At 39.7% G+C, this 20,700-nt stretch overlaps 2 long non-coding RNA genes across 4 annotated transcripts in view; one reads left to right on the top strand and one right to left on the bottom strand.

The window, feature by feature from the left end:
* Positions 1-16,940, top strand: part of LOC120384562 — a 119,562-nt gene extending 102,622 nt beyond the window's left edge. For all 3 annotated transcript variants that reach the window (XR_005588946.1, XR_005588948.1, XR_005588949.1), the window contains 2 exons: positions 15,762-15,833; positions 16,823-16,940. This is a non-coding gene — a long non-coding RNA (uncharacterized LOC120384562). The remainder of the gene's footprint in view (positions 1-15,761; positions 15,834-16,822) is intronic.
* LOC120384561 lies at positions 835-12,332 on the bottom strand. The gene is made up of 3 exons (XR_005588944.1): positions 12,249-12,332; positions 4,662-4,748; positions 835-1,490 (listed from the first exon to the last, which is right to left on the bottom strand). It is a non-coding gene; the product is annotated as an uncharacterized LOC120384561 (long non-coding RNA).
* Positions 16,941-20,700: the final 3,760 nt, after the last annotated feature.

Here is a 20,700-nt window from a genome sequence, read left to right as displayed (position 1 = left end):
TATTAAAAAGATCTCTATCCATGTCTGACCGGGGGGAGGGGGTTGATAGCAGAATTACCACCACCCGAACAGAACCTCTTTTATAACCCTTCCCCAAAGAAATTATTGTCTTCATAAAGATCACATCTGGAAAAAAATTCTGCATAGTCCAACGTTTCTGATTCATTATTTTGAGCTATTTTAAGTAGGATTTAAATTCTCAGACTCCCCCTTGAGCCAACAGAATTCGAACCCCAGTCTTTAGTGAAAGTAACATATAAATAGGCCTGGAAGGATTCAATTTTTAAAAAAGGTAAATATTGATTTCACCACACATACAAATTGACAACAAATATTTCCATTGATAACAACTGTAGTTTACAGCTAAGCAGCATTTTTCCTTACTCTGAGAATTTAGAGTTTGATTTAAGGATATTTATTTAGTATATTTTGACAAATTGTGTTTTAGAAGTTATAAGTTGTTTTTTTTTTAAAATATCAGCATCTACTTTCATTAAATAACCATTGTCTGACTCCCATCATTTCCAACTGTGAAAATTTAAATAGACAAAAATCTAATAATGTTTTTAAATAATCAATTCTATTTGCTGAAATTAAAAGTTAGAATTCTACCAAGCCTACATACCCTTCCCATATGCCCTGTGTTTTCTTATCCTATAATAACATAGAGGTGATGGCTTAAGACAAGAGAGTATGATTGGGAAGATGGTATGGCAAAATCTGAAATATTTACAACAGTGGTTTAGGTCTATATTGTTCACCACTTGAAAGTGATCAGCAGCTCATCATTTACATACAGAGGATAGGCAACGTTTGACAGTAGTGTGGTGTAAAGCTTTTATTGTCATACATTAAAGCACAGTTTCCCATTTAAGACTTCAGAGTTTTCCAAAAAAAAATTTTCCCCTGCAGATTTTCCAAAATTTGTTCCCAAGGTGAGACGTTACATGATGTGTTTTAGCAAAGAATGATAAACTCTCATACAAATTCTAAATCTAAAAAAATAGGATTTATCAAGAAAGTCTGACATAACCTTAATAATACAGTTATGATTGCGACATGTAATGCGAGTAAATAAGCAGAAGATCAACAGCATGACAACAACCACCATTTTCACTTTCTCTAAAGACATAGCATCTAGCCAGGCATCCCAAAGCACTTAGCATTTTCTTCAAGATCACAAACAGCTAAAAGGTGTAGCACATTAGAAAGATTATCAAAAACATATAATGAAAAAGTATATTTAAATTAAAATGCAATGAGACAGGCAGAGTGAGCTTTTAAAATATCCATTTCTCTATTCTCCTGGAACGCACACGTTCCTACATGCATAACACTGTAGTGTATGACTGAAGCCTGAGCACTAATCGCAAAGCAGCAATGGGAGAAAAGCAAACGGCAGCAGGAAAGTGACAGACTTAGATGATGGCCTTGTCCATGTGATCAAGGTTAAGTATTACACCCGGCCAATGGTTGTCAAAAAGTTGAACCTGTAAAGAGTTTAATGAAATTCAGTGGAGGAAATTAAAACCACAAGATAATTAAGCCAGGAAGGAAAGTAAACAGACGCTGGAAAAAGCTATAAAAGAGAGTGTTATGGGCTGTGGGATGTGCAGTAATTCCCACCTGGTGGGCCACAACCCACCCTGCAGGAAGTAGGTTGCAGGAAGTTTCTAGTGGGTTGCAAGGCCATTGTGAAGGGGAGGCCCAGAAAGGTTGGAGAGCAAGCCCACCCTGCAGCAGCAGCTCGTGGCCCATCTCCCCACTGGTGCATGTGGTTTGTCCTGGCCACCCCTCTCTCATGATGGAGGCACAGGCCGAACAAACCTAAGTGGTGCTGCAGCCGCATGCGCCAAGTCATAATGCCCTGAATGGGGAGCCAGGCCCAGTCTCATGGGAGAGGAGCCACCATTGTTGGCAAGCTTGGTCCAGTCCCACAGGAGCCACCATTGTGGAGTACATGCAAGGTGCAGACTCACTCTCCAACACTTCTCTCTCTCCCTTCCCCTCTGCCACCTCACCCCCTCACCCCACTGTACCAGCTAGGAATACAGTTGCAGTGCCAAGGCAGAGGTTGCTGCAGCATGTCGTCAGTGACCCCTCTGCAGGGCAAAAGGGGGGGAGGCAGCAGTAGTGAAGGATGCTGACCTATTATTCAACCACACACACTCCAACACACACACACACACACACACACACACACTTTGGGTGGGATGCCAACAAAAGACAAAATATTGTTAGTAGGTAACTTAGTAAAAATGTTGAGAACCACTGGGAGACATAACTGAGACATACAAGGGTTGGTAAAATCAGTAGGTAAGGTTTCAACCTTTTGCTTTCTGTTTTGTTATTAGTGCTTATGTTGCATCCACTTTGTTTCCCGTTATCCATATTATTTGGCTACCATTTGTTTGGAAAAAACTGCTGAAATCCAAAGTGGATTTTAATGAGGACATAGCTACTTGCTAAATCTTTAGACAGCCAGATATGTTGGCGATACAGCCACTTCTGACGCTTCAGGAGGCACAGCATAAGATCTGAAGGCAGCTGCACTATAGATACAGCTGGATAATGTTCAGGAGTCCCTCTCTAACATTAAACAGAAGATTAAAGGCAATGTCTGGCAATATGAACAAACTGAAGGCAAGAGTCCCTGATATAGAAAGCCTTGCTCCCTTATATAATGATGGCATGTGTTTTTGCTATGATCAAAGAGCGTAAGAGTTTGAAAGCTAGGATTATGGTCTTTAAAACACATCCAGAATCCAAAATTGTTGGTTGGCTTCACAGAAAGGGTAGTGACCAAAGGCTCTTGCTTTTTCTTTTTGAAAGGTTTCTTGTTCAGTGCATACCTCGAAAAAAAATGGATTTTACTACCTCTAGAACTCTCGTGCTGGTTTGTGGCTCATTCACCAATGACTAAGCTCCACAAAAGCAGTAAAATACAATCTTTTCAGGCCTCAAGATTGTTGCAGTTCCTCTGCATTGGAGGACAGAGCTTTCTCCATACTGTGGACATGATGTTCCTTTCCTTTTTAAGTTAATTATTAACAGTCATTGTACAAAATAAATGCAAACAATTTAGAATGGAGACCCAAAATGTGATTTAGATTCCATCTCTAATGGAACCTCCTCCCAGTATAACTTGAGGTAAATACATAGTGTCCTGTCATGTCTTATAAGGAAGTTGTTGTTTTTTTAATTAGACCTCCTATTGTGTCTTCCTCTTCTTCTGTCTCCCTTCTTTCTGCCATCCTCTAGCTAACATTGTGTATTTACTAGATATCCATTGAGAAGCAGATTTTAGAACACTCAATCTGCATTTGGTTGAGGGAGAGTAAGAGAAAGAATTGTATTCTTTATCTATTGTCATAACTGAGGTTTTGCTCATATTTGTCTATGCCTTTCTAACATACCTATCACCACATGTACATATTACGAACATCAGGTTTATCCATAAGGGAACAAAAGTCTGTCTCACTCCCTTGTTCTAGCCCACTTATCGAGTTGAGTCAGAATTCCATCAGTGTGATGATAGGAATGACTCTCTCGACATCACTGCCACAAACAGCTAATTAATATCTTTAAAAAAAAAAAATTAACACACAAGATCCCGATCCCAAGCATAGGTTTTACCCCATCTAGAGATTTTATCCCTCAAAAGTAACAAGTGTCAGAGACTCCACTACGGACTTTGCTATTGATTTTATGCAGAAGGTGCTCAGGTACTACAGTGGTGGCTAGCAGTATAAAACCCAAGTACAGAAGACAGATACTTTCGAGTGTGGAATATTGGTGAGATGCACAATTCATATTATGATTGTTTATAAGGTAAGCTGCAGCACGTTGAAATAGCTGGAGTTTTCACTGTTTTGCTAGTTATTATACAGTTCTTAGTTCACTTTAAGATAAACTGAATAAAAGGCCTGAATAATTCTGAATGAGTGTCCACACAGGGGTTAATGCTATGTAACTAATTCACTTCAAATTCACACCTTTAGGTAATTCATATTAACTGTCTTGGGCCTCTCTGTGTGGACAAGCTCTTAGAGCCACAACATTGTCCTGATGTTCTGTTTGGGGTCATTTTCTTAGATCTGATCTTTATCAGCCGTTTAGTAGAATATATTTTTGAGTCTCCTTGTAGGCAAGTGCCAGTGATCTTCTGTGTGTCTGGGAACCTTGTTTAGGAAAGCTGACGCACGCTCTATTTATATGGGAACAATACTGTAAATAATCATGAGAAGTAAATGTTCTCTAGGCCTTCATAAATGTCCCAGAAAAATGCATGACCATGTCATGTGTATATGCAAAACCCTATGGTTAGAATTCACACTGTGGATAACTACAAACCCAAAAGCAGGGTCCCAGCTCTCCATTCAAGTATGCACTTACCCTAGCAGTATGCACAAACAGATGCATCCACACCTTTTTCCCATTACAGTGAAGACTAACTGAAAAGGGGCCTTTTCACACCTCTTTTGTTGCTAAGTTGTAAGCTGCATCTTGGGTAAATTAACTGATTTGCTAAAATTGACCAAAGTATAAATAGAGATGCAGTCAGAAGTTGTTAAATGCACATACTGGAGTCTCTGGTGTGGCTAAATTTAATTATATGGTACATGCAAGCATTTAATTTTATGAAGATGAAAATAAGATACCTTGAAGTAAAATGAACATTGGCATCAAAGCACTCAAATGTGCAGATTTAACATGCTTCAGAACAGGTTCATTCCATCACCATTCAACTAAAAAAAAACCACATACAGGAATTAATATCCACTATGCAGTCTAATAACAGCAAGCTGTCTCCAGTTTCAGAGGGCTTAGAAAATAGATTGATGTGAAAGTTAATCTTACAAGATACCTAAAAATATGCCCTGATGATATCTTGTGAAGTGGGAAAGTATAGACTAGCATGACTTCTTGTGGCGTGCTGAACTTATTATCACAAATACAAAAGGAGCATCTTTGAAAAGAATTAACTAGATTTCATGAGTGAAAGAGGTATGGAAGAATGAACAATGAATGCATGGCTCTTAACAAGAAGTGAAAAGATAAAGTAAGATTACATGAAGAAGCTTGCTAAATAAAGACAGGTTGCAAGATAAGAAGCTTCCCCTATGCCCCCCACCCCCATATTTTTAATCCATATCTATCTACTAAGAAAAGGCCTTAAATCTACAAATAGGACTTTTATAAGTAAGCAGAGTTCAGTTAAGCAATTTTCACAATGAGAAACACATGACTCTATATCACTAATTATAATCTCCTGGTCTAGATTCCTCTGTAACAGCACTATAAATATGGTTCTCTATAGGGCCACTTCTATGATTATGCATATTTTAATTCCCCACCCCCCTAGTACAAAAAACTCAAAATCAAGTGCAATCTCCTTAGCTAATATAAAACAGCATAACTTCATTGGAGTCAGTGGAGTTACACCAGCTGATGATTTGTCCCTAAAATTATAATTCTCTTGGTTATTTTAAGATGTTAAGACTAAGCATAGCTGAGGCCAAGGGTCTTACTCATGACCATACTCTCTATTGGAAATTAACACTGTGGTCTGGGTAACATTTCACTGGCAACTATCACTTTTAAGCTTCATTTGTTTCCAGATAGTAACCAAGGGAACAGTTCACAAGATTAAACAGCAGAACATTTTCTCTTCTTTGATTTCAGAGATTGGATCCTGGCTTATAATAGCATTTGGTGGAGGCCTCAACAGATACTAAGAATTGTCATCAAACCTGGTTCTTTGGGCTTGCCCTTTTAGAGAAAGGCCTTTATGGGGTGGCTTGTCACAGGAAGACATTCAGATCCATTATTTAAGTCATCAGCCTATTTGAGAGTTTACTCTTACAAATTTTGTTTCTCCTTAATTCTCCTTCCATCTCGCAGCCCTGTGGTGGACTTTTCCTCATAAGGACTCAAGCACTGGCCTGAACACCAGGCCATCATCCAGCAATAGCTTTCTGCTGAAAAGAACGTTTGTCATACTGAAAAGCATTGCTTCTAGCGCACTTTGGCCAGACCTGAAGAAGAGCTCGGTATAAGATCAAAAGCTTGCCTCCCTATTTTATTGGTCCAATTAAAAAAAAAAAAAAAGTTACCTCACCCACCTTGTCTCTCTAATATCCCGGGACCAACACGGCTAGAACAATTGACCAGTTGTGGCATGACAGCTGCTTAATGCACGCCCACTCTAGAAAAGTCCTATTTGCTCAATGGCCCACCTCTTCTTCATACACAACTGTCCCTCCCACCCTAATGGTATATAGGACAAAGATCTAGGAATAGTATTGACACACAGACTCTCCACCTCACAGTGAGGGCTAGATTCACAAAAGGATCTTAAGCATGGTGATACTCAGCATCACCGAGCCTAACTATAAAGAACCAAGAACTTCACAAAGGCAGAGTTAGTCTATGTAGCCTCCATATATAAGGAATGAAGAGAGATAGGAGCCTCAGAATGGGACTCACAAAATCCAGCACATTAGGCAGCACCTCACCTAAACTAGTCAATGGGGGATGCATAGGGTGTCCAGATGTCCCTATAAAATAGGAACAGTCCCGATATTTGAGGTTTTTTCTTATATAGGTGCCAATTACTCCCGAACCCATCCTGATTTTTCATACTTGCTATCTGATCACCCTAGGGATGCCAAGTCGAGGAATGCATGCTAAACTTTGCCCCTCTAAGAGAGTTTGATGCTGAAATCCAGGCTGGAGGGAGGCACCTCCCTTTACCATTTTGTCTAAGTTCACTTATAAGATCCATGGATCTGATAGGTGAACTCTGAGCACATGTATTGGATCAGGCCCCACAGGCAAGTTAGGTGGAGGCACGCCTATATTCCTTTGGTTTGTGCATCACTCTGGGGCTTAGATGTCTGGATGTGTGTCATGGGCTACAGTGCATATGCTCAGAAGCAGAAACCTAAGCAACTTCTATTGCAAAAACTTAAGGTGCTGAGTGAGTTCAGGTACCTACAGTGTTAGGCAGCAGCTGAGCAGGGCTTTTGTGGATCCCAGAGAGGCCTGATGTAGGGATTTAGGTGCCTAATGTGGCATTTAGTCTTAATTTGGGATAAAAGCAGTGCAATAAGCACTAAGTCTAGCAATATCTGCACCATCCTAAAATGTTTCTAACCATTACACTTGTTTCTTCTCTCTGTAAATGTGTGTGTATAACTGATGCCACTGATTGAACCGTTGAGCTATGCATGTTTTCCCCTCCTTTTTCAGTTCCAACTTGACCCACTGTCTTTGCTCAAACCCTTTTCTTTGTTTGCCCTCCGTGTTACCTCCTCTTGCACTGCTTTGCATAATTCAACTGCCTTTTGACCTACTTTAGCTTTCCTCTGGTCTCCCGGACCTCCAAACAGCTTCCTCATTTATCACTGACCTGTATATAACCAGCTCTTGTTCCTGTGCATTCTTTCGGGTTGCTCCTTGTTCCTTTATAGGGTACTGACTTCCCTCTTGATCCCCTGGAATTTACTCAGCTCTCTTTTTCCCCTGGCCTCCCCCTGCATTTTGCAGAGTCCGTCATTGCAGCTGAGCTGCCTGAATCACTGCTTCTCCCCTGGGTTTCCCATATCATCTCAGTAACGTTCCCACATCTTGCTGGCCAACAGAACTTTGTCTTGGCCCCTCCTGCAGTCTTTCCCCTTCCCTTCCTATTGTCCAGCATTGGGTTTTGTTTTTTTATTATTATTATGTATAATGGGATTTGCATAACCACAGTTTTCAGGGGCACTTACTTTAAGTCACACTGGCTTTTTAATTTCCACTTTTTATTAAAGAAGCAAAATTAAGGGTTTAAAATCTCCACAATTTGCCATTCAGAGGAAAAAAAATGTAAAAACTGGCCCTGGAGGTTGAGTGCTGTTGAAAGCCTCAGTGAGCTAGCAATTAGAAAAGAAAAAAAAAAAGTGGCCACGTGGTATTGACTTTCAATAGCACTCAACGCAATCATTTAACCACTGGGTTTAACTGCTGTTTAGCAGCAGCGTGGTGCACCATTAAAACATGGTGCTTCACATAGCATTAAGGAGCAGTTAGAGCTGTTGGGAGTTATAATTGGGGGGGGGGGGGTGTCGAGCAATTATTACAATGCTCACCAGCATACACAACAGCAAAGGTTCTCTCTTGGTGCATTCAATCACAAAGTGTTTCTTCTAACTTTCTAAAACTCAGCCATTTTAAATTACCTGCATTATTCATCTCACAATTTGGCTGTCCAAATGTAATTTTGATTTCTTTATTCCATCTTATTAAGTATTTTCAAAATAATCTGAATACATAAAAGATCTGGCTTACTATACAGTACAGAAATATTCCATGACAGAAAAAACAAACATTACTACATATCACACCCTCACTATAAAAAAAAAAACCAACCTGTGTTTCAAAGAGGTTAAATACCTCACCTGGAGCCCATTATGGTCTATTTTATGGTCTAGTGGATTAGGTTTCTAATCCTGGTCCTGACTCTGGTTTTCTGTGTGGCCTTGGATTAGTTTTTTCTACCTGTCAAAGACCCCATCTACAATTCATAAGTGTATCCTGAGGCATGTGTTAATACTGCAGAGCATGTTGCAGTAGTTTAACTTTCAGTAACAAAGACATGGATAACAGTTATGAGCACAGGGGAAGTAACATGACTAAACTAAAGTCCAAAATAAAAAGCTGCTTCTGGGCTTACCCCAAGCCTACCTGCTGGGCTCTGTTCCCAGTCCCTTCTGGGTTACCTTTCAGTCTTTCCTTAAACAGGAGTCCCACCCCTCCTCCTGTAGCTAGGTAGTTCAGGCAGTTATACCTCTCTCCTCAAGCCAGGAGTTCCCAGCTCCACTTCTTGAAGCTGGATTGTAATTTAGCCAGCTGTCAGGCCTTAGATCACTTCTCCCTTGGCTGGCCCATTCCCCCAGTTAGTCCTCAGACTCAGGAGGATCAGCAGGCCAGACTTCTCCTGCTGGCATCTGCCCTGCTGGGAGGGAGGAGGCAGCATTTACACTGGTCGTCTTCTCCAGCTGGTTTTGTGACAGGGGAGACTCACCTTGCCTTCACTGCCAGGTTCCTGGCCCCTAAAGACACAGCAATGGGATTTCCTCCCAAGCACTACTGGACCTCTTCTACTCTATCAAGATCTTCTAGGACCTAGGTCAGGTGTGTGTGTGTGTGTGTGTGTGTAACAACAAAGCCTTTCAAATTCTTAAAGGGCCATGCCATGTGATGAGGTGATGGGCTGACTACTAGGCATCTCTACTCTTAAGCGGGGAGACTCCCTGTTACAATTGGTACATACATAGAGTTAGGACTGGACTACAAGTTCTGTACAAATCCATGTCCCCGCCTTTCCCAGGACTGTATGTAAAAGTACAATCCAACCACTAACTTGCAGTATATTACTGATATAAACAGAAAACATTTTCAATATGTAATCTTTGCAGCAATCCTTTCTTGACATTCTTTTTTTCTGAAGGAGAGAGGTATCACAACATGCTAGAGAATGTTTCTAACCCCTGAACTTAATGGTTTGAAATTATTTTTCCATCAACAACAGTGCTAGATTTGAATGCTCTTTAAACATAACATTTATTTTGGCATCAGTAATTTTAAATTGTCCTTGACAAATAAAGTTAAAATATACAGTCTTTTTAGATGTGCTAATGGAAAGAGCCACATTGAAAATAAAGAAATAACCATCCCATTTGCTTGCAAGATATGCTAACTATATTATATATATATAGTCTGATGTTTGCTAACCTGTTTTAGACAAGAAAATTACATTGAAGTATTCAGTATTTTTAAAGTAGTTGCTTAATGCCATGGATCTTGGAAGATTCAATTATACTGTGCTCCACATATCTGAATCAAAGAAAATGCAGATCAAAATAGTACAGTAGGAATATTTTCAAGAGTGTGTGTGGCAAGGGAGCAACAGTAACAAAATATTGTATTTGTTTCCAGGTTTTTGTATTCTGACCCCCACCCATAAATAATGGTTGAAAAACATATCCTGTTTATGGAGGTTACGGCTAGAAAGATTTTATTTCACGAAGTCTGACTGTACAGCAGGGTTTGAGGTACAGTTATTTAAGGTAACTGGCAAATTTATAATAGTGATCACTGAATTAATAATTAGAGACAGGTTAAAGCTATCAAATTTGGATCTACATCTAGATTTTGAATTCCTCAAAGTTTGAAGGTTGTGTGTGTTATAAAGAAAGGGGCCATTTGCACGAGGACCTGGATCTGGGCTCAAATTTCTTAGACCTAATGGCTGCAGATGTTTTAATATTCAGACCTATGTTTATTCAGAATGAGATGTAAGATGCAGGACTACTCTGAAAAATGACTATGTAAAAAAGTGACATTTCCTTATCTAATAGGTCTGTTCTACATGTGTATTCAGTGCAAGGGCTGCTGACTTCAGTAACCTCAAAATAAATGCACATTTAAAAGTTACTGCTCTCACTCCTGTTAGCATCCAATAGACAATACAGCAGTGAAAAAGAAAGGAAACTAGATTCTATTCCTTCCTGTGATTCTTCAAAAATTGTTTTATTGTTTGGTTTTTTTATTTCCTCATTTCAATTTCTTCCCCCACAAATATACAATCACTTAAGATGGGTGGAGGGGGAAGAGCATGCTGGAAATGTCCTTTTTATAAAAAAAAAAAAAGAGTCTCTTGATATCAGCAAGCATTGGAGTGGAAAACTTCCAAAAGGGAAACATCCAAGGTTTCCACTTGGCCCAGAATGTTTCAAGTTATTTAAAGGGGGGGAAAAAGAGAGAAGTGTCTTTGTATTGGAGGGTATAAGTTTAACATTTGTAGCTAACTCATATGGATGTTAGAAATAGACAGGGAAAGAAGGAGAGAGAGAGAGAGAAATGAATTTACAGAGATAAGAAAGGAAATGAAACAAGAGAGGAGATGAGGATTAACGGTCTTTCCTGAGAAGCAGCTACAAAAACCTGTGGTGACAAAAGGGCTTTTAGAGTGTGAAAAGACCTATCAGCACTGTTAAAACAAGTAGAGATTTCATCTTTTACATCTAGGTTGAGTCTTTAGATACAGTCCTGTGTAATGGGGTAGAATCTAATTGCACCTAGTAGGACCAGAGTCACAATTCCCACCATGGAGCAAGTAATTCTTTGTATCCCCTTACAGAGTGAAGCACTCTCCCCCCCCCCCCCCTGCATCCTTCCCTCTTCTCCTTAAAGCAAGATCTGTGCAAAACTCAGCAGTTTTGGTCCATGGAGCAATGGGAAAAGAAACAGGCACTGAAAAGGAAAAAAATGCATATGCTTTATTATATTTGACTTGATATATCTGGAGAAATCTCAAAAGGAAAAAACTTCCAAAACTGCCAATTTTTACCTTGCTTGTTGTCAAAGTAATCCAGACTAGTGAGATATATATTGTTTTAATCAAATACCACAAGTCAACCCAGAAATCTGTCTTCCTACCTATGTTTTGGTTTTCTGTAATGCAGTTAGTATAGGTTTGTAAAGATATTGAGTGCCTAAAGATGCAGATACGCACCTGGTAAAATTTCCAAAAGAGTCTATGTGCTGAATTCTCCTTGAATTCAGTGAAAAACCCACTAGGGGACAATCTGTATCTTGCACAACTAAATATCCTGGTAAATCTAGCTCTAAGGCCCAGATCCTTAAGATATATTTAGATGTCGAGTTTAAGTATTCACATGAGCTAGAGTCTGTTCTAATGATTTTGTAAAGTGCTTCTTTATCATGCTGCAGCAATTCCATTACTGCTTCTTTTTTTCTAGGAGAAAAGATGGGGTGAGGGGAATCAAAGTCAAGGGGAAAAAACTGCAGACTTCCTGAAGTGGATTTATGTTTAATAAGAAGAATCACCATTGCTTTTATATAAAGCAGTTAAATAGCTGTTCACCTTTATTAAATGCCCCAATTTTGCTCTGGAGTTTAATCACACTTAAAAGCTATTTGCCATGCATACACTATAAAGCAAAAAAGATGGCAAACTATAGTGTGAAACAGAAGACAACAAAAGAAAAAGGTCTCTCTTTCTCTGAGTATCTGAAAGTGCTATTTTAGGTTAATCTGGAACTTTCAAGTGAGGAACACCACAGAATATGTGGAGTACATAAATATTAGTCTGTGCCTTAGAATATACCTGAAAAACACATAATTACATAAAAGAGGAATCATGACTTGTTCTGGAAAGTTAATAAAGATTGAACACATACCTTTACACTTCTAAAGTGTACTTGAAAATTTTGATGTGCAGCTTCTATTGGCTATCATGGGCATTTGTGACACAATACTGAGAGACAGAGCTTGAGCCAGATTCTGATCACTATTTGGACTAATAACATTCCCCCGGAGAAGGCCTAATTGGTCAGGTGTGTGTGCCTGATTACCAGGCCAGACTTGGGCTAGGAAGTTAATGAGCTAATTAGCCCATTAAGAGGCAAGTGGTTTAAAACAAGCACAGAGGGGGTGGGGAGTACACATGGAGAAGGGGCTAGAAAATTGTAAAAGAACACAAAGATGTGGCTACATTGCTGTGCACTAGTGGAGGAATTGAGGGCATGGTCGGGAGGGATGGGGTGCCCCATCACAGAACTATATAGTACAACCCAACTCATCACTTGAGACATTTAAGGGATGAATGGTGTTCAATTTGGAATCATTGCAATCATTATTTAGGTGCTCAGATGGAGAAAAGGGAATGTGTATACATAAGGCCTAATGCATTTGATAAACATTCCTTTAGCTCCCATTAAGGGTGAAATTTATCCATGTGCAGAGAGGCCATAGCAAGCCTGATGCACCTTGTCAGCCCCACATAAGCACTTAAGATTCATTCCTGCAGGCTACTGGGAACCCCTGACTGCCACTGATTTAAAGGGAGGTGAGGCATATTGAAGGAAGTGCTTAATAGCTTTCAGGATCAGGCTCTTAGTACTGATCCTGCTATCACCCTTAAGTTTCTATAATGGATGCTTGGATGTAGAAGATATACAAGTAATGAGCCCAAGTTGGAAAAGTGAAATTTGTATGTCTTAATGTAACTTCAGAGATGACACTATGTGTTCTAGATTTCTGACTTGACTGCTAACATTCTTTTTGTTGAAGAATAACTTGGTATCCCTTCTGCCACAGACAGTTCATTTCCAATACAGGCAATTCAGAAAGGATGTTATTCTCCCTTCAACTATAACTTTTAAAAAAATCATTTTAATTTAGTGATAATTGCTTCAGACTAACTAAGAAAAGTGTGCAGGTTTACATGGATCACAGAATACTATTAATATAGTAAATTAATATGACTGTCTATGCTTTAATTTGTGTATAATGTATATTTTACTTTCATTTTCTTTAATGACTATCTCAAAAGAGCTGTTATGTGTCTGTGTTTTGCTAGGATGGCACAATATTTACTGTGTTACTCTCTTTTGGTATAGCTGACTGTATGCAATCTATGCTGAGCCCGGCAATATAATTTCTGAATACTTTTGTATTCTGTTTATTGGTTGTGGATTTTTTTCCCCCTTCACATCTGTCTCTCTGTCCTACAACCAACCTACTTCAATGTAAGGATTTCTACATATTTTATTTTCATTTTGCTTCTTGTACGGGCTGCCCAACCTACTACAGCCTTCCAAGAAATCTTTGAAGCAGTAACAATGTAGAAGGGCATGCTAAATGCATTTAATACCATCAAGGAACTGAAACAAAAATCAAATGAGGAAAGTCTGTACAGCCAGATTTTCAAGAGTGCTCTGAACCTTGCAACTCCTGTTAGTACCAAGGGAAGCTACTGGGTGCTGAACATTCTTGAAAACCTGGCTAGTGAAATATTAGGATTCTGGAAAGTATTTAGGTGCCTAACTCCCTTTGAAATTAAGGGGAGTTAAGCACCTAAATTCCATTGAGAATTTGGGCCCTAGGTACTAGAGTTGTGCAGAGAATGAAAGTTCTTCTGCACCATGTACTTGAAGGTTTTGAAATCTAGCTTCATTCCAAATTGGAATGAAAACCTGAATATTTTTTCCATTAAAGGAAAGTTTCATTTTGAATAGATCAAAAGGCTTCATTGGGACAGAATCAAAACATTTAATTTTGATTTTGAGTTTAAATTTTGTAATATATTACAGTAACAATTGAAAAGGAAAGCTGTTTGAAGATGTGAAATCAGAACATTTTGTTCCATAAAATATCAAAACAGGACCTTTCAACATTGTAGGAATCATTTTACTGTTTTTCTTCCAAAATGAAGTTCTGGAGAAACTGACACTATTTTGTGAAGCATATTGATTTTGAAGGAACTGAATATTCTGATGGAATATGGATCAGTCTAAATTTCTCTGATCAGCATTACTAGGTGCCTAGCTGGGAGCTGCATTCTTTTGACTATTCACATATCAGATTTAGGTAAGGAAATAACTGAATGTATAGATGAGTTATTAATTATTCCTATTCCCCAGATATCCAGAATCCCCCAGTGATATCCTTGTTTGTTGGAATTTGCATAAAAGTTAGATCGGTTAGCTGTCAAATGTGAAATATGAAAAGCCTATGCACATTGTTTATTCTAGAAAGCACATGGGATACATTATGCTCATGAAATATACCCCATCCATGCCATTAAAAGGGCATCTGCAGCCACTGCTGATCTCAGCAAAAAAGAAAAGATAAAATCATGGTAAAATAAGATTATTTTCATCTTAGTTCTACAGTCCATTCACAATTGTTCATTTAATAGAAGATTTCTTCCACATGAAGAATCTACACGATGCATCTGCTCTAGTGCTCCAGACTGCATAGTGCATACTCAATCATAGCTTCTATAGCAACAACAGCAGCAGGAGGAGCTCATTGAAAAGATTGGTGGCAGCAGTACAGCAAGGAGCACATTGAAAGGAGCTTGAGGCAGCTGGGCTGGAGCAGAATAGCTCATGCTGTGAACTCAATGTCAGTCTTCAATGGTTAACAATAACCAAACTCAAGATTTGGCTGTCTACATCTTAGAACTAAACAAACAACACAACAGTTTCTAAGTAACCAGTCTGACCCAGCCCTGGAAATCTGGACTAATACTTGAAAGCTCTTTACCTGCCCCAGGCTCACTCAGTGCTGCCTTGCAAAGAAAGCGGGTAAAGCCTTTTTCACTGGCCTGCTGGCTTCCTGTTGGTCAATGTCTCCTCCTGGCCCAAGTCTCTGGAGGACTGTGACTCCTTAGTAGCTCAGCCTGAGTGCGTTTTCCTTAAGTGGGGATGGGGGTGTCAGGGCACACACCTCCAGCAGGGGGCAGAAAAGGCCTGAGAGACCCGCTTATAGGCCTTAATAATGAACACATCCAAAGTTAAGGCATGTTATAGTGACCCATCTAAACCACTCACCTTTTAGTAGCCAATTTTATGTGCCAGTTTCTGATAGTATACCTATATCTAGTGCGTTGGGTTAAAACCGTGTTAGTCAAACCACCCCTCTAGATCTTTGAGAATGGATGTATTAGACCAGTGTTTCTCAGTGACCGGTCCATGGCAGCCTCCTTGCTGGACTCTGAGATTTCCCTGACACAGTTTAGGAAGGCAGCAAGCTGGCTGCTGGTAGCAAAAAGATTGAGAAACACTGCATTAGACAAACTCAAGGGCTTTTAGGGGAACAAAGCTTCCCTGTCACAGCTAGTTCTGACAGAAATTTCTGCTTGTGTCTCATATGAATATGTTATGTTCCTCTCTTTGGTAACACAGTACTCACATTGGAACTCGGAATCATACCCTAAGATCTAGAGGCGTAATATGAGAAAAGCAGGGAGGACAGGTGTAAGTATTAAATCAGCATAATTAAAATCTGTCTTAACTGGTCTTTTCAGGAAACAGGAAAATTAGTAGTTACAAACAAAGGGAGGAAGAAAGAGATATTCCTGCTAACAGCCCACCCATACTGTACAGTGCTTTTCTTCTATGATCAATGATTTCTCACTTTCTATTGAACATGAAGTTAGGTGTAGTAGAAAGATGAAACTCTGGCGCTAAGTAAACTCAGTGAGCCAGATCTTCAGCTACTATAAATTGGCCTAGTTACATTGGCTAGACCTATTTACACTAGCTGAGGATCTAGTCTGACTTGTTTACCTAGCTAGAGGAATACATGGGTAGGGGAAAATGTAATGATAGAGTAAGAATCACTCTGGTTCTGGCTGATTGGCTGCAGTGGAAGTAAATGTGCTAAATTAATTCCATGGACATACTTCATTAGGAAAACATTGAACTTAAGTCAGTGTTCACCAAAAAATGTCTAATTGCTTCCTTTTTTTAATTTTAACTAAATGCATTGTGTCAACTATAACACATTAACAAGATGATGGAGTGCATTTCCCCCCCACAAAGTTCTACCAATCAAGTAATGTGCTATACTCTGTTGACCTACACTTTCTGCCAAGGTCATATTTCATTTTTTGTCAACAATCTATTTTTTCCTGAAGTCCCTTACTTTATTCTGTCAACAACACATTTTTGTCAAGGTTCTTACCATTTTCTGTTAACACAAGGTATGACCAAGCGCTTTAATTCACTCTGTTTCTCCCTCCCCCCACACACACACACAAAAGAGGGGGGTGGGGGATTTTAACAATGTTCTTCCATAATTCTGTTTCTACTGATAAAATGCATTAATTCAAGGCCTTTCATTCTGTCAACAAATAAAGCACTTGGGAGACAAAATAAAAGACCTGAGACAATGTAACATGTTGAGTCTCTATTTCGTTTTGTGGGCAAAATGTTTTATTAAGCACCATATTTGATTCTTTCAGAACGGTAGACATGATCTCATTTTTAATGAGTGATGCATGCTGTTGAACATCTCTAAAAATCTGAGAATGGGAACAGATGGTGAGTAGCAGAGAGGGCCACAGCTGATACAGAATGAGGAAAAGGACTGACACTACAATATGCATACCTTCCAAATATTCCAACTTCATTATAGCAATGTGTATATCAGATGTTGTGTAAACATAGGGCTTTAATCAAATATTGTATTATTACCCCTTCTGACCCAAGTGGTTAACAAATATTCAGGGTCTTGTGAGTTGTTTCTAGTAAACTAAGACCTTTTATGATAGGAGCAGAGTCCTGCAAAACTCTACACAGCTGTGAACGTCTGAGGAATTGGCCAGTTCTTCACAGCTTCAGTTTTTGTTGTCAGTGGAAATTTTTCCCTCACTGTGTGCCCAGGGTAAATTACCTCTTTTCAAAACAACTCACATTCCTTTGGGTTCAGTTTCAGATTGGCAGCCTTCTCTTTATCATAGACTATTTGTATATGTATCAGTTCCTGTTAGATGGTTTTAGCATGCACTAGTATCATCTCAGTATAACAAACAAGTTAAGAAAGATATGCCATGCAATACCCTATCCTCACTGATATCTGAATATGCCAGGAATATAAGACTCTGCACATTCTCTGCCAGTTCAGGTGGGGTCTCTTCTTTCCCTCTCCTTCTAGCTTTTACCTCTGCCCTAACCAGGTTGGATTGATGGCTGGCTCCAAACCATATACCAAACCTTGCAAGATTTGGGCACTAACTTATTTTCGTGTCCATACCATATATGGTATATTATGAATATATTATGTATAACCACAGCCACAGGGAGCTGCAGGTGACCATGCCTGCAGACAGTCAATATAAACACTGTCTCATGGCCCGCCAGCGGATTACCCTGATGGGCTGTATGAGGCCCACAGGCTGTAGGTTGCCCACCACGGCTCTAGGCTGTCACTTGGGTTGTTATATTGAACTGAGTCAAATAAGCATTCCAGGGAGTTTTTCCCTTAAATATTTTGAGTTTTGGCCCAATTCCACATCCAGGATCTGACTTCCACTGTGGTCTATGCAGGGCCAGCTCCAGGCACCAGCTAAGGAAGCAGGTGCTTGGGGTGGCCAATACAAATGGGCGGTACTCCATCTGCTATTGGGGTGTCACACCTGGGTATTCGGCGGGAATTCAGCAGCGGGTCCCTCAGTCCCTCTCTTCCTCTTTGAGCTGTCACCGAAAAGGAAGAGAGGGAGTGAAGGACCCACCGCCAAAGAATGGAACGGTACTACTGAGCTGCTGCTGAAGTGCTGCCGATTACTCCCCACTCTCCACCCCCGCTTGGGGCAGCAGAAAACCTGGAGCCAGCCCTGAGTCTATGACTCTTGATTTCCTTCTCAAGGTAATTTCTCAGCTCCCTTTTTCCTTGCTGCAGCTCCTTTTTGTTAGTATATTCTAAGTTGACCAAAGCTTTCTTGTCCTCCTGTATTTCATGGAAAAGCTTCTGACCCATGGCAGTCCAGTGGCTGGTTACATTAGTAATCCATTTTGCCATTCCAGCTTAGAACTATTGCATCTGGGCCTCTCTTTCTGCCCAAATATCTTGTAGCTGCTGCCTCAACAAAGATTTAAATCTTAGCCTGCAAGTCATTTTAGCTTTTTCTGGGAAGCTTCCAGATTGTTGCTTTTATTTCTTTTGCAAAGTCCCCAGATGTTGCAGGCCTTATTGTAGTTCTTTTTGACCATCTCCATTTTCTGCGACCACTTCCAACTCACAATTTCTCTTCCTGGAAACTGAATCCCAACAGTGTTATCCCTTTTGACCAGAGCAGTTATCCAATATTTGAGATCTTTCAAATTGTTTTAATTACAGGGGGAGAAATGATGGTGTCAGGTATTTTTTTGATGCAACTCTACTATTTATAAAGAATGTACTCAAAATCTAAGAGGAAGCAAACAGCAGCAGACAGTTTCTTTTCTAACAGTTCTACGCTTCTTTCTAAACACAACTACCCCAAAGTTCTCTCTTAGCTTTTTCTCAGGGTCACACTACATGCTGCTCTGCATGCCACTGTCAGCGTCCTTGCTGTTTTCTCTGTGTGCTTCTTTGTTTTAGCTGCTTCTCTCTCACACGCAGAGCTCCATCAAACAATACATAGCTCCCTACATCTGCATTCTGAAACCCTCAGACTGCACAGCTCAGCTCCTATTCCAGGCTTGCACATGGCCTGTGTTTGGGGAGGTGGCTTCTATTGTTCCAGCTATCTATTCCATAAAGAAGCTGAATTGCTTTTTACATTTAGCGTGAATGAACGGAAGCTGTTACACCCACCATCTTCAATGAGGTTTCACCAACCCCCCCCAGAATAACATTATCAAAAAGAAAATAATCAAGGCAGCCCTAAATCTCATCTAACTGACCGCCACATGATCTCCAAGGGTAGAGGAATCTTGAAGGGGTATAGAGCCAGGATAGATGCTTTCATGTCCCCTTTCCCACATCTCTGCAGCCAGCCATAAACAACGTATCTAAGCATTTGCATGGTAAATTAGATCTGCATGTTAAAGTGCCTAGCAGACTTCATAGAGTCATCTCTGTTCCATTTGCTGATTATAGATGCTCTGTTTTGGGTTATCATTCTGGTTATGGTGAGGAAGCTTTATCAAAGAGGAGCCTCACTTGCATCATGACCTAAATGTGGTCAGACTCTGGCCTTACCTATCCCCATTGGAGTGTTATCATAAAGCCATGTCCTAGTCAATCAGTAAAGCTTTATCTTCAGATCTCCTACTTTTGTGAGCTGCATTATCCGAGAGGAGCACAGTTGCTTGGGTGGGACATGTATGAAACAGGAGCAGTTATTCATTACTGCTTGTATATATAATCTTCACAGTTACTGCCAACTGTAGAGCACTCAGATTGTAACTGTTCAAATGAGTCAACACTTGCAGAAGTGTTGCAGATCAAGGGGGCTGGCTATGTGAGTAAGTTTGCAGAGTATTTTCCCAGGTTACCCCAGCATTAATCTTGTGCTATTAGTGTTATTCATCCATATGAATATTAAATTCTGACAAATAACAACACAATTAAAAATAAAAGGAAAGTATTTTCCCAATGTTAACAGCTTAAAATATACAAACTCATTGCAATTTTCTCACAAGCTGACATGTATCTCTGTAACTCATCCTTTATTTTTCTTCATGAATCATTCATGCATCAAATCCAGACTCATGCTAAAAAGATCTTCAGGAAAAACAAAACAAAACGCACCATGCGCTGCCTGTGCCTTTTTAAAATGAATTTGGGCCCTAAATTAACTTTTGACTGATAGCTTTGTGCAGTAAAATGCTTCTCTACCGAACAAAAACTGGAGTAGTCTATAATTTAAATTGGCATATTGATGAGTTCTGGAGATAGATTTGATACACATTGAACAAGAATGAAATTATGTATGCAAATATAGTACTGCAGGTGTTGCTGATGACAGTTTTGTTTTGTTTTTAAAGTATGGCAACAGAGTTTTAGATAACCTGTACTGTAGAGATATATTCTTTGTAAGTTACTTACATGAAATAAAAACCCAGTTGCCTAAGTGAGGCATTTCTGTGTAATGAAATGAACTGTTGAAAGATGAGCCAAGTGGTTGATAAAGGACACACTTTGATACACACGTTCATTTTCCAAATGCCTGATTTTTAGAAATAACTTCTCATGCTGAGCACCTGAAACTTCCACTGGAATCTGTGAAAGTTGCAAATGTTCAATGTGTCTCAGGAGCAGGCTCTACATTCACTGACTCAGAACAGATCACCACCCTCTGAGTGTGGAACACAGAAGTACCAGTCATCTTTGTTTGGGAAGTCACTGCAAAAAGTA

The sequence above is a fragment of the Mauremys reevesii genome, linkage group 16, assembly GCF_016161935.1.
Source record: "Mauremys reevesii isolate NIE-2019 linkage group 16, ASM1616193v1, whole genome shotgun sequence".
Lineage (NCBI taxonomy): Eukaryota > Metazoa > Chordata > Testudines > Geoemydidae > Mauremys > Mauremys reevesii.
The sequence above is the reverse complement of the archived record's forward strand: the minus strand, read 5'-3'. Positions and strand labels throughout refer to the sequence as shown.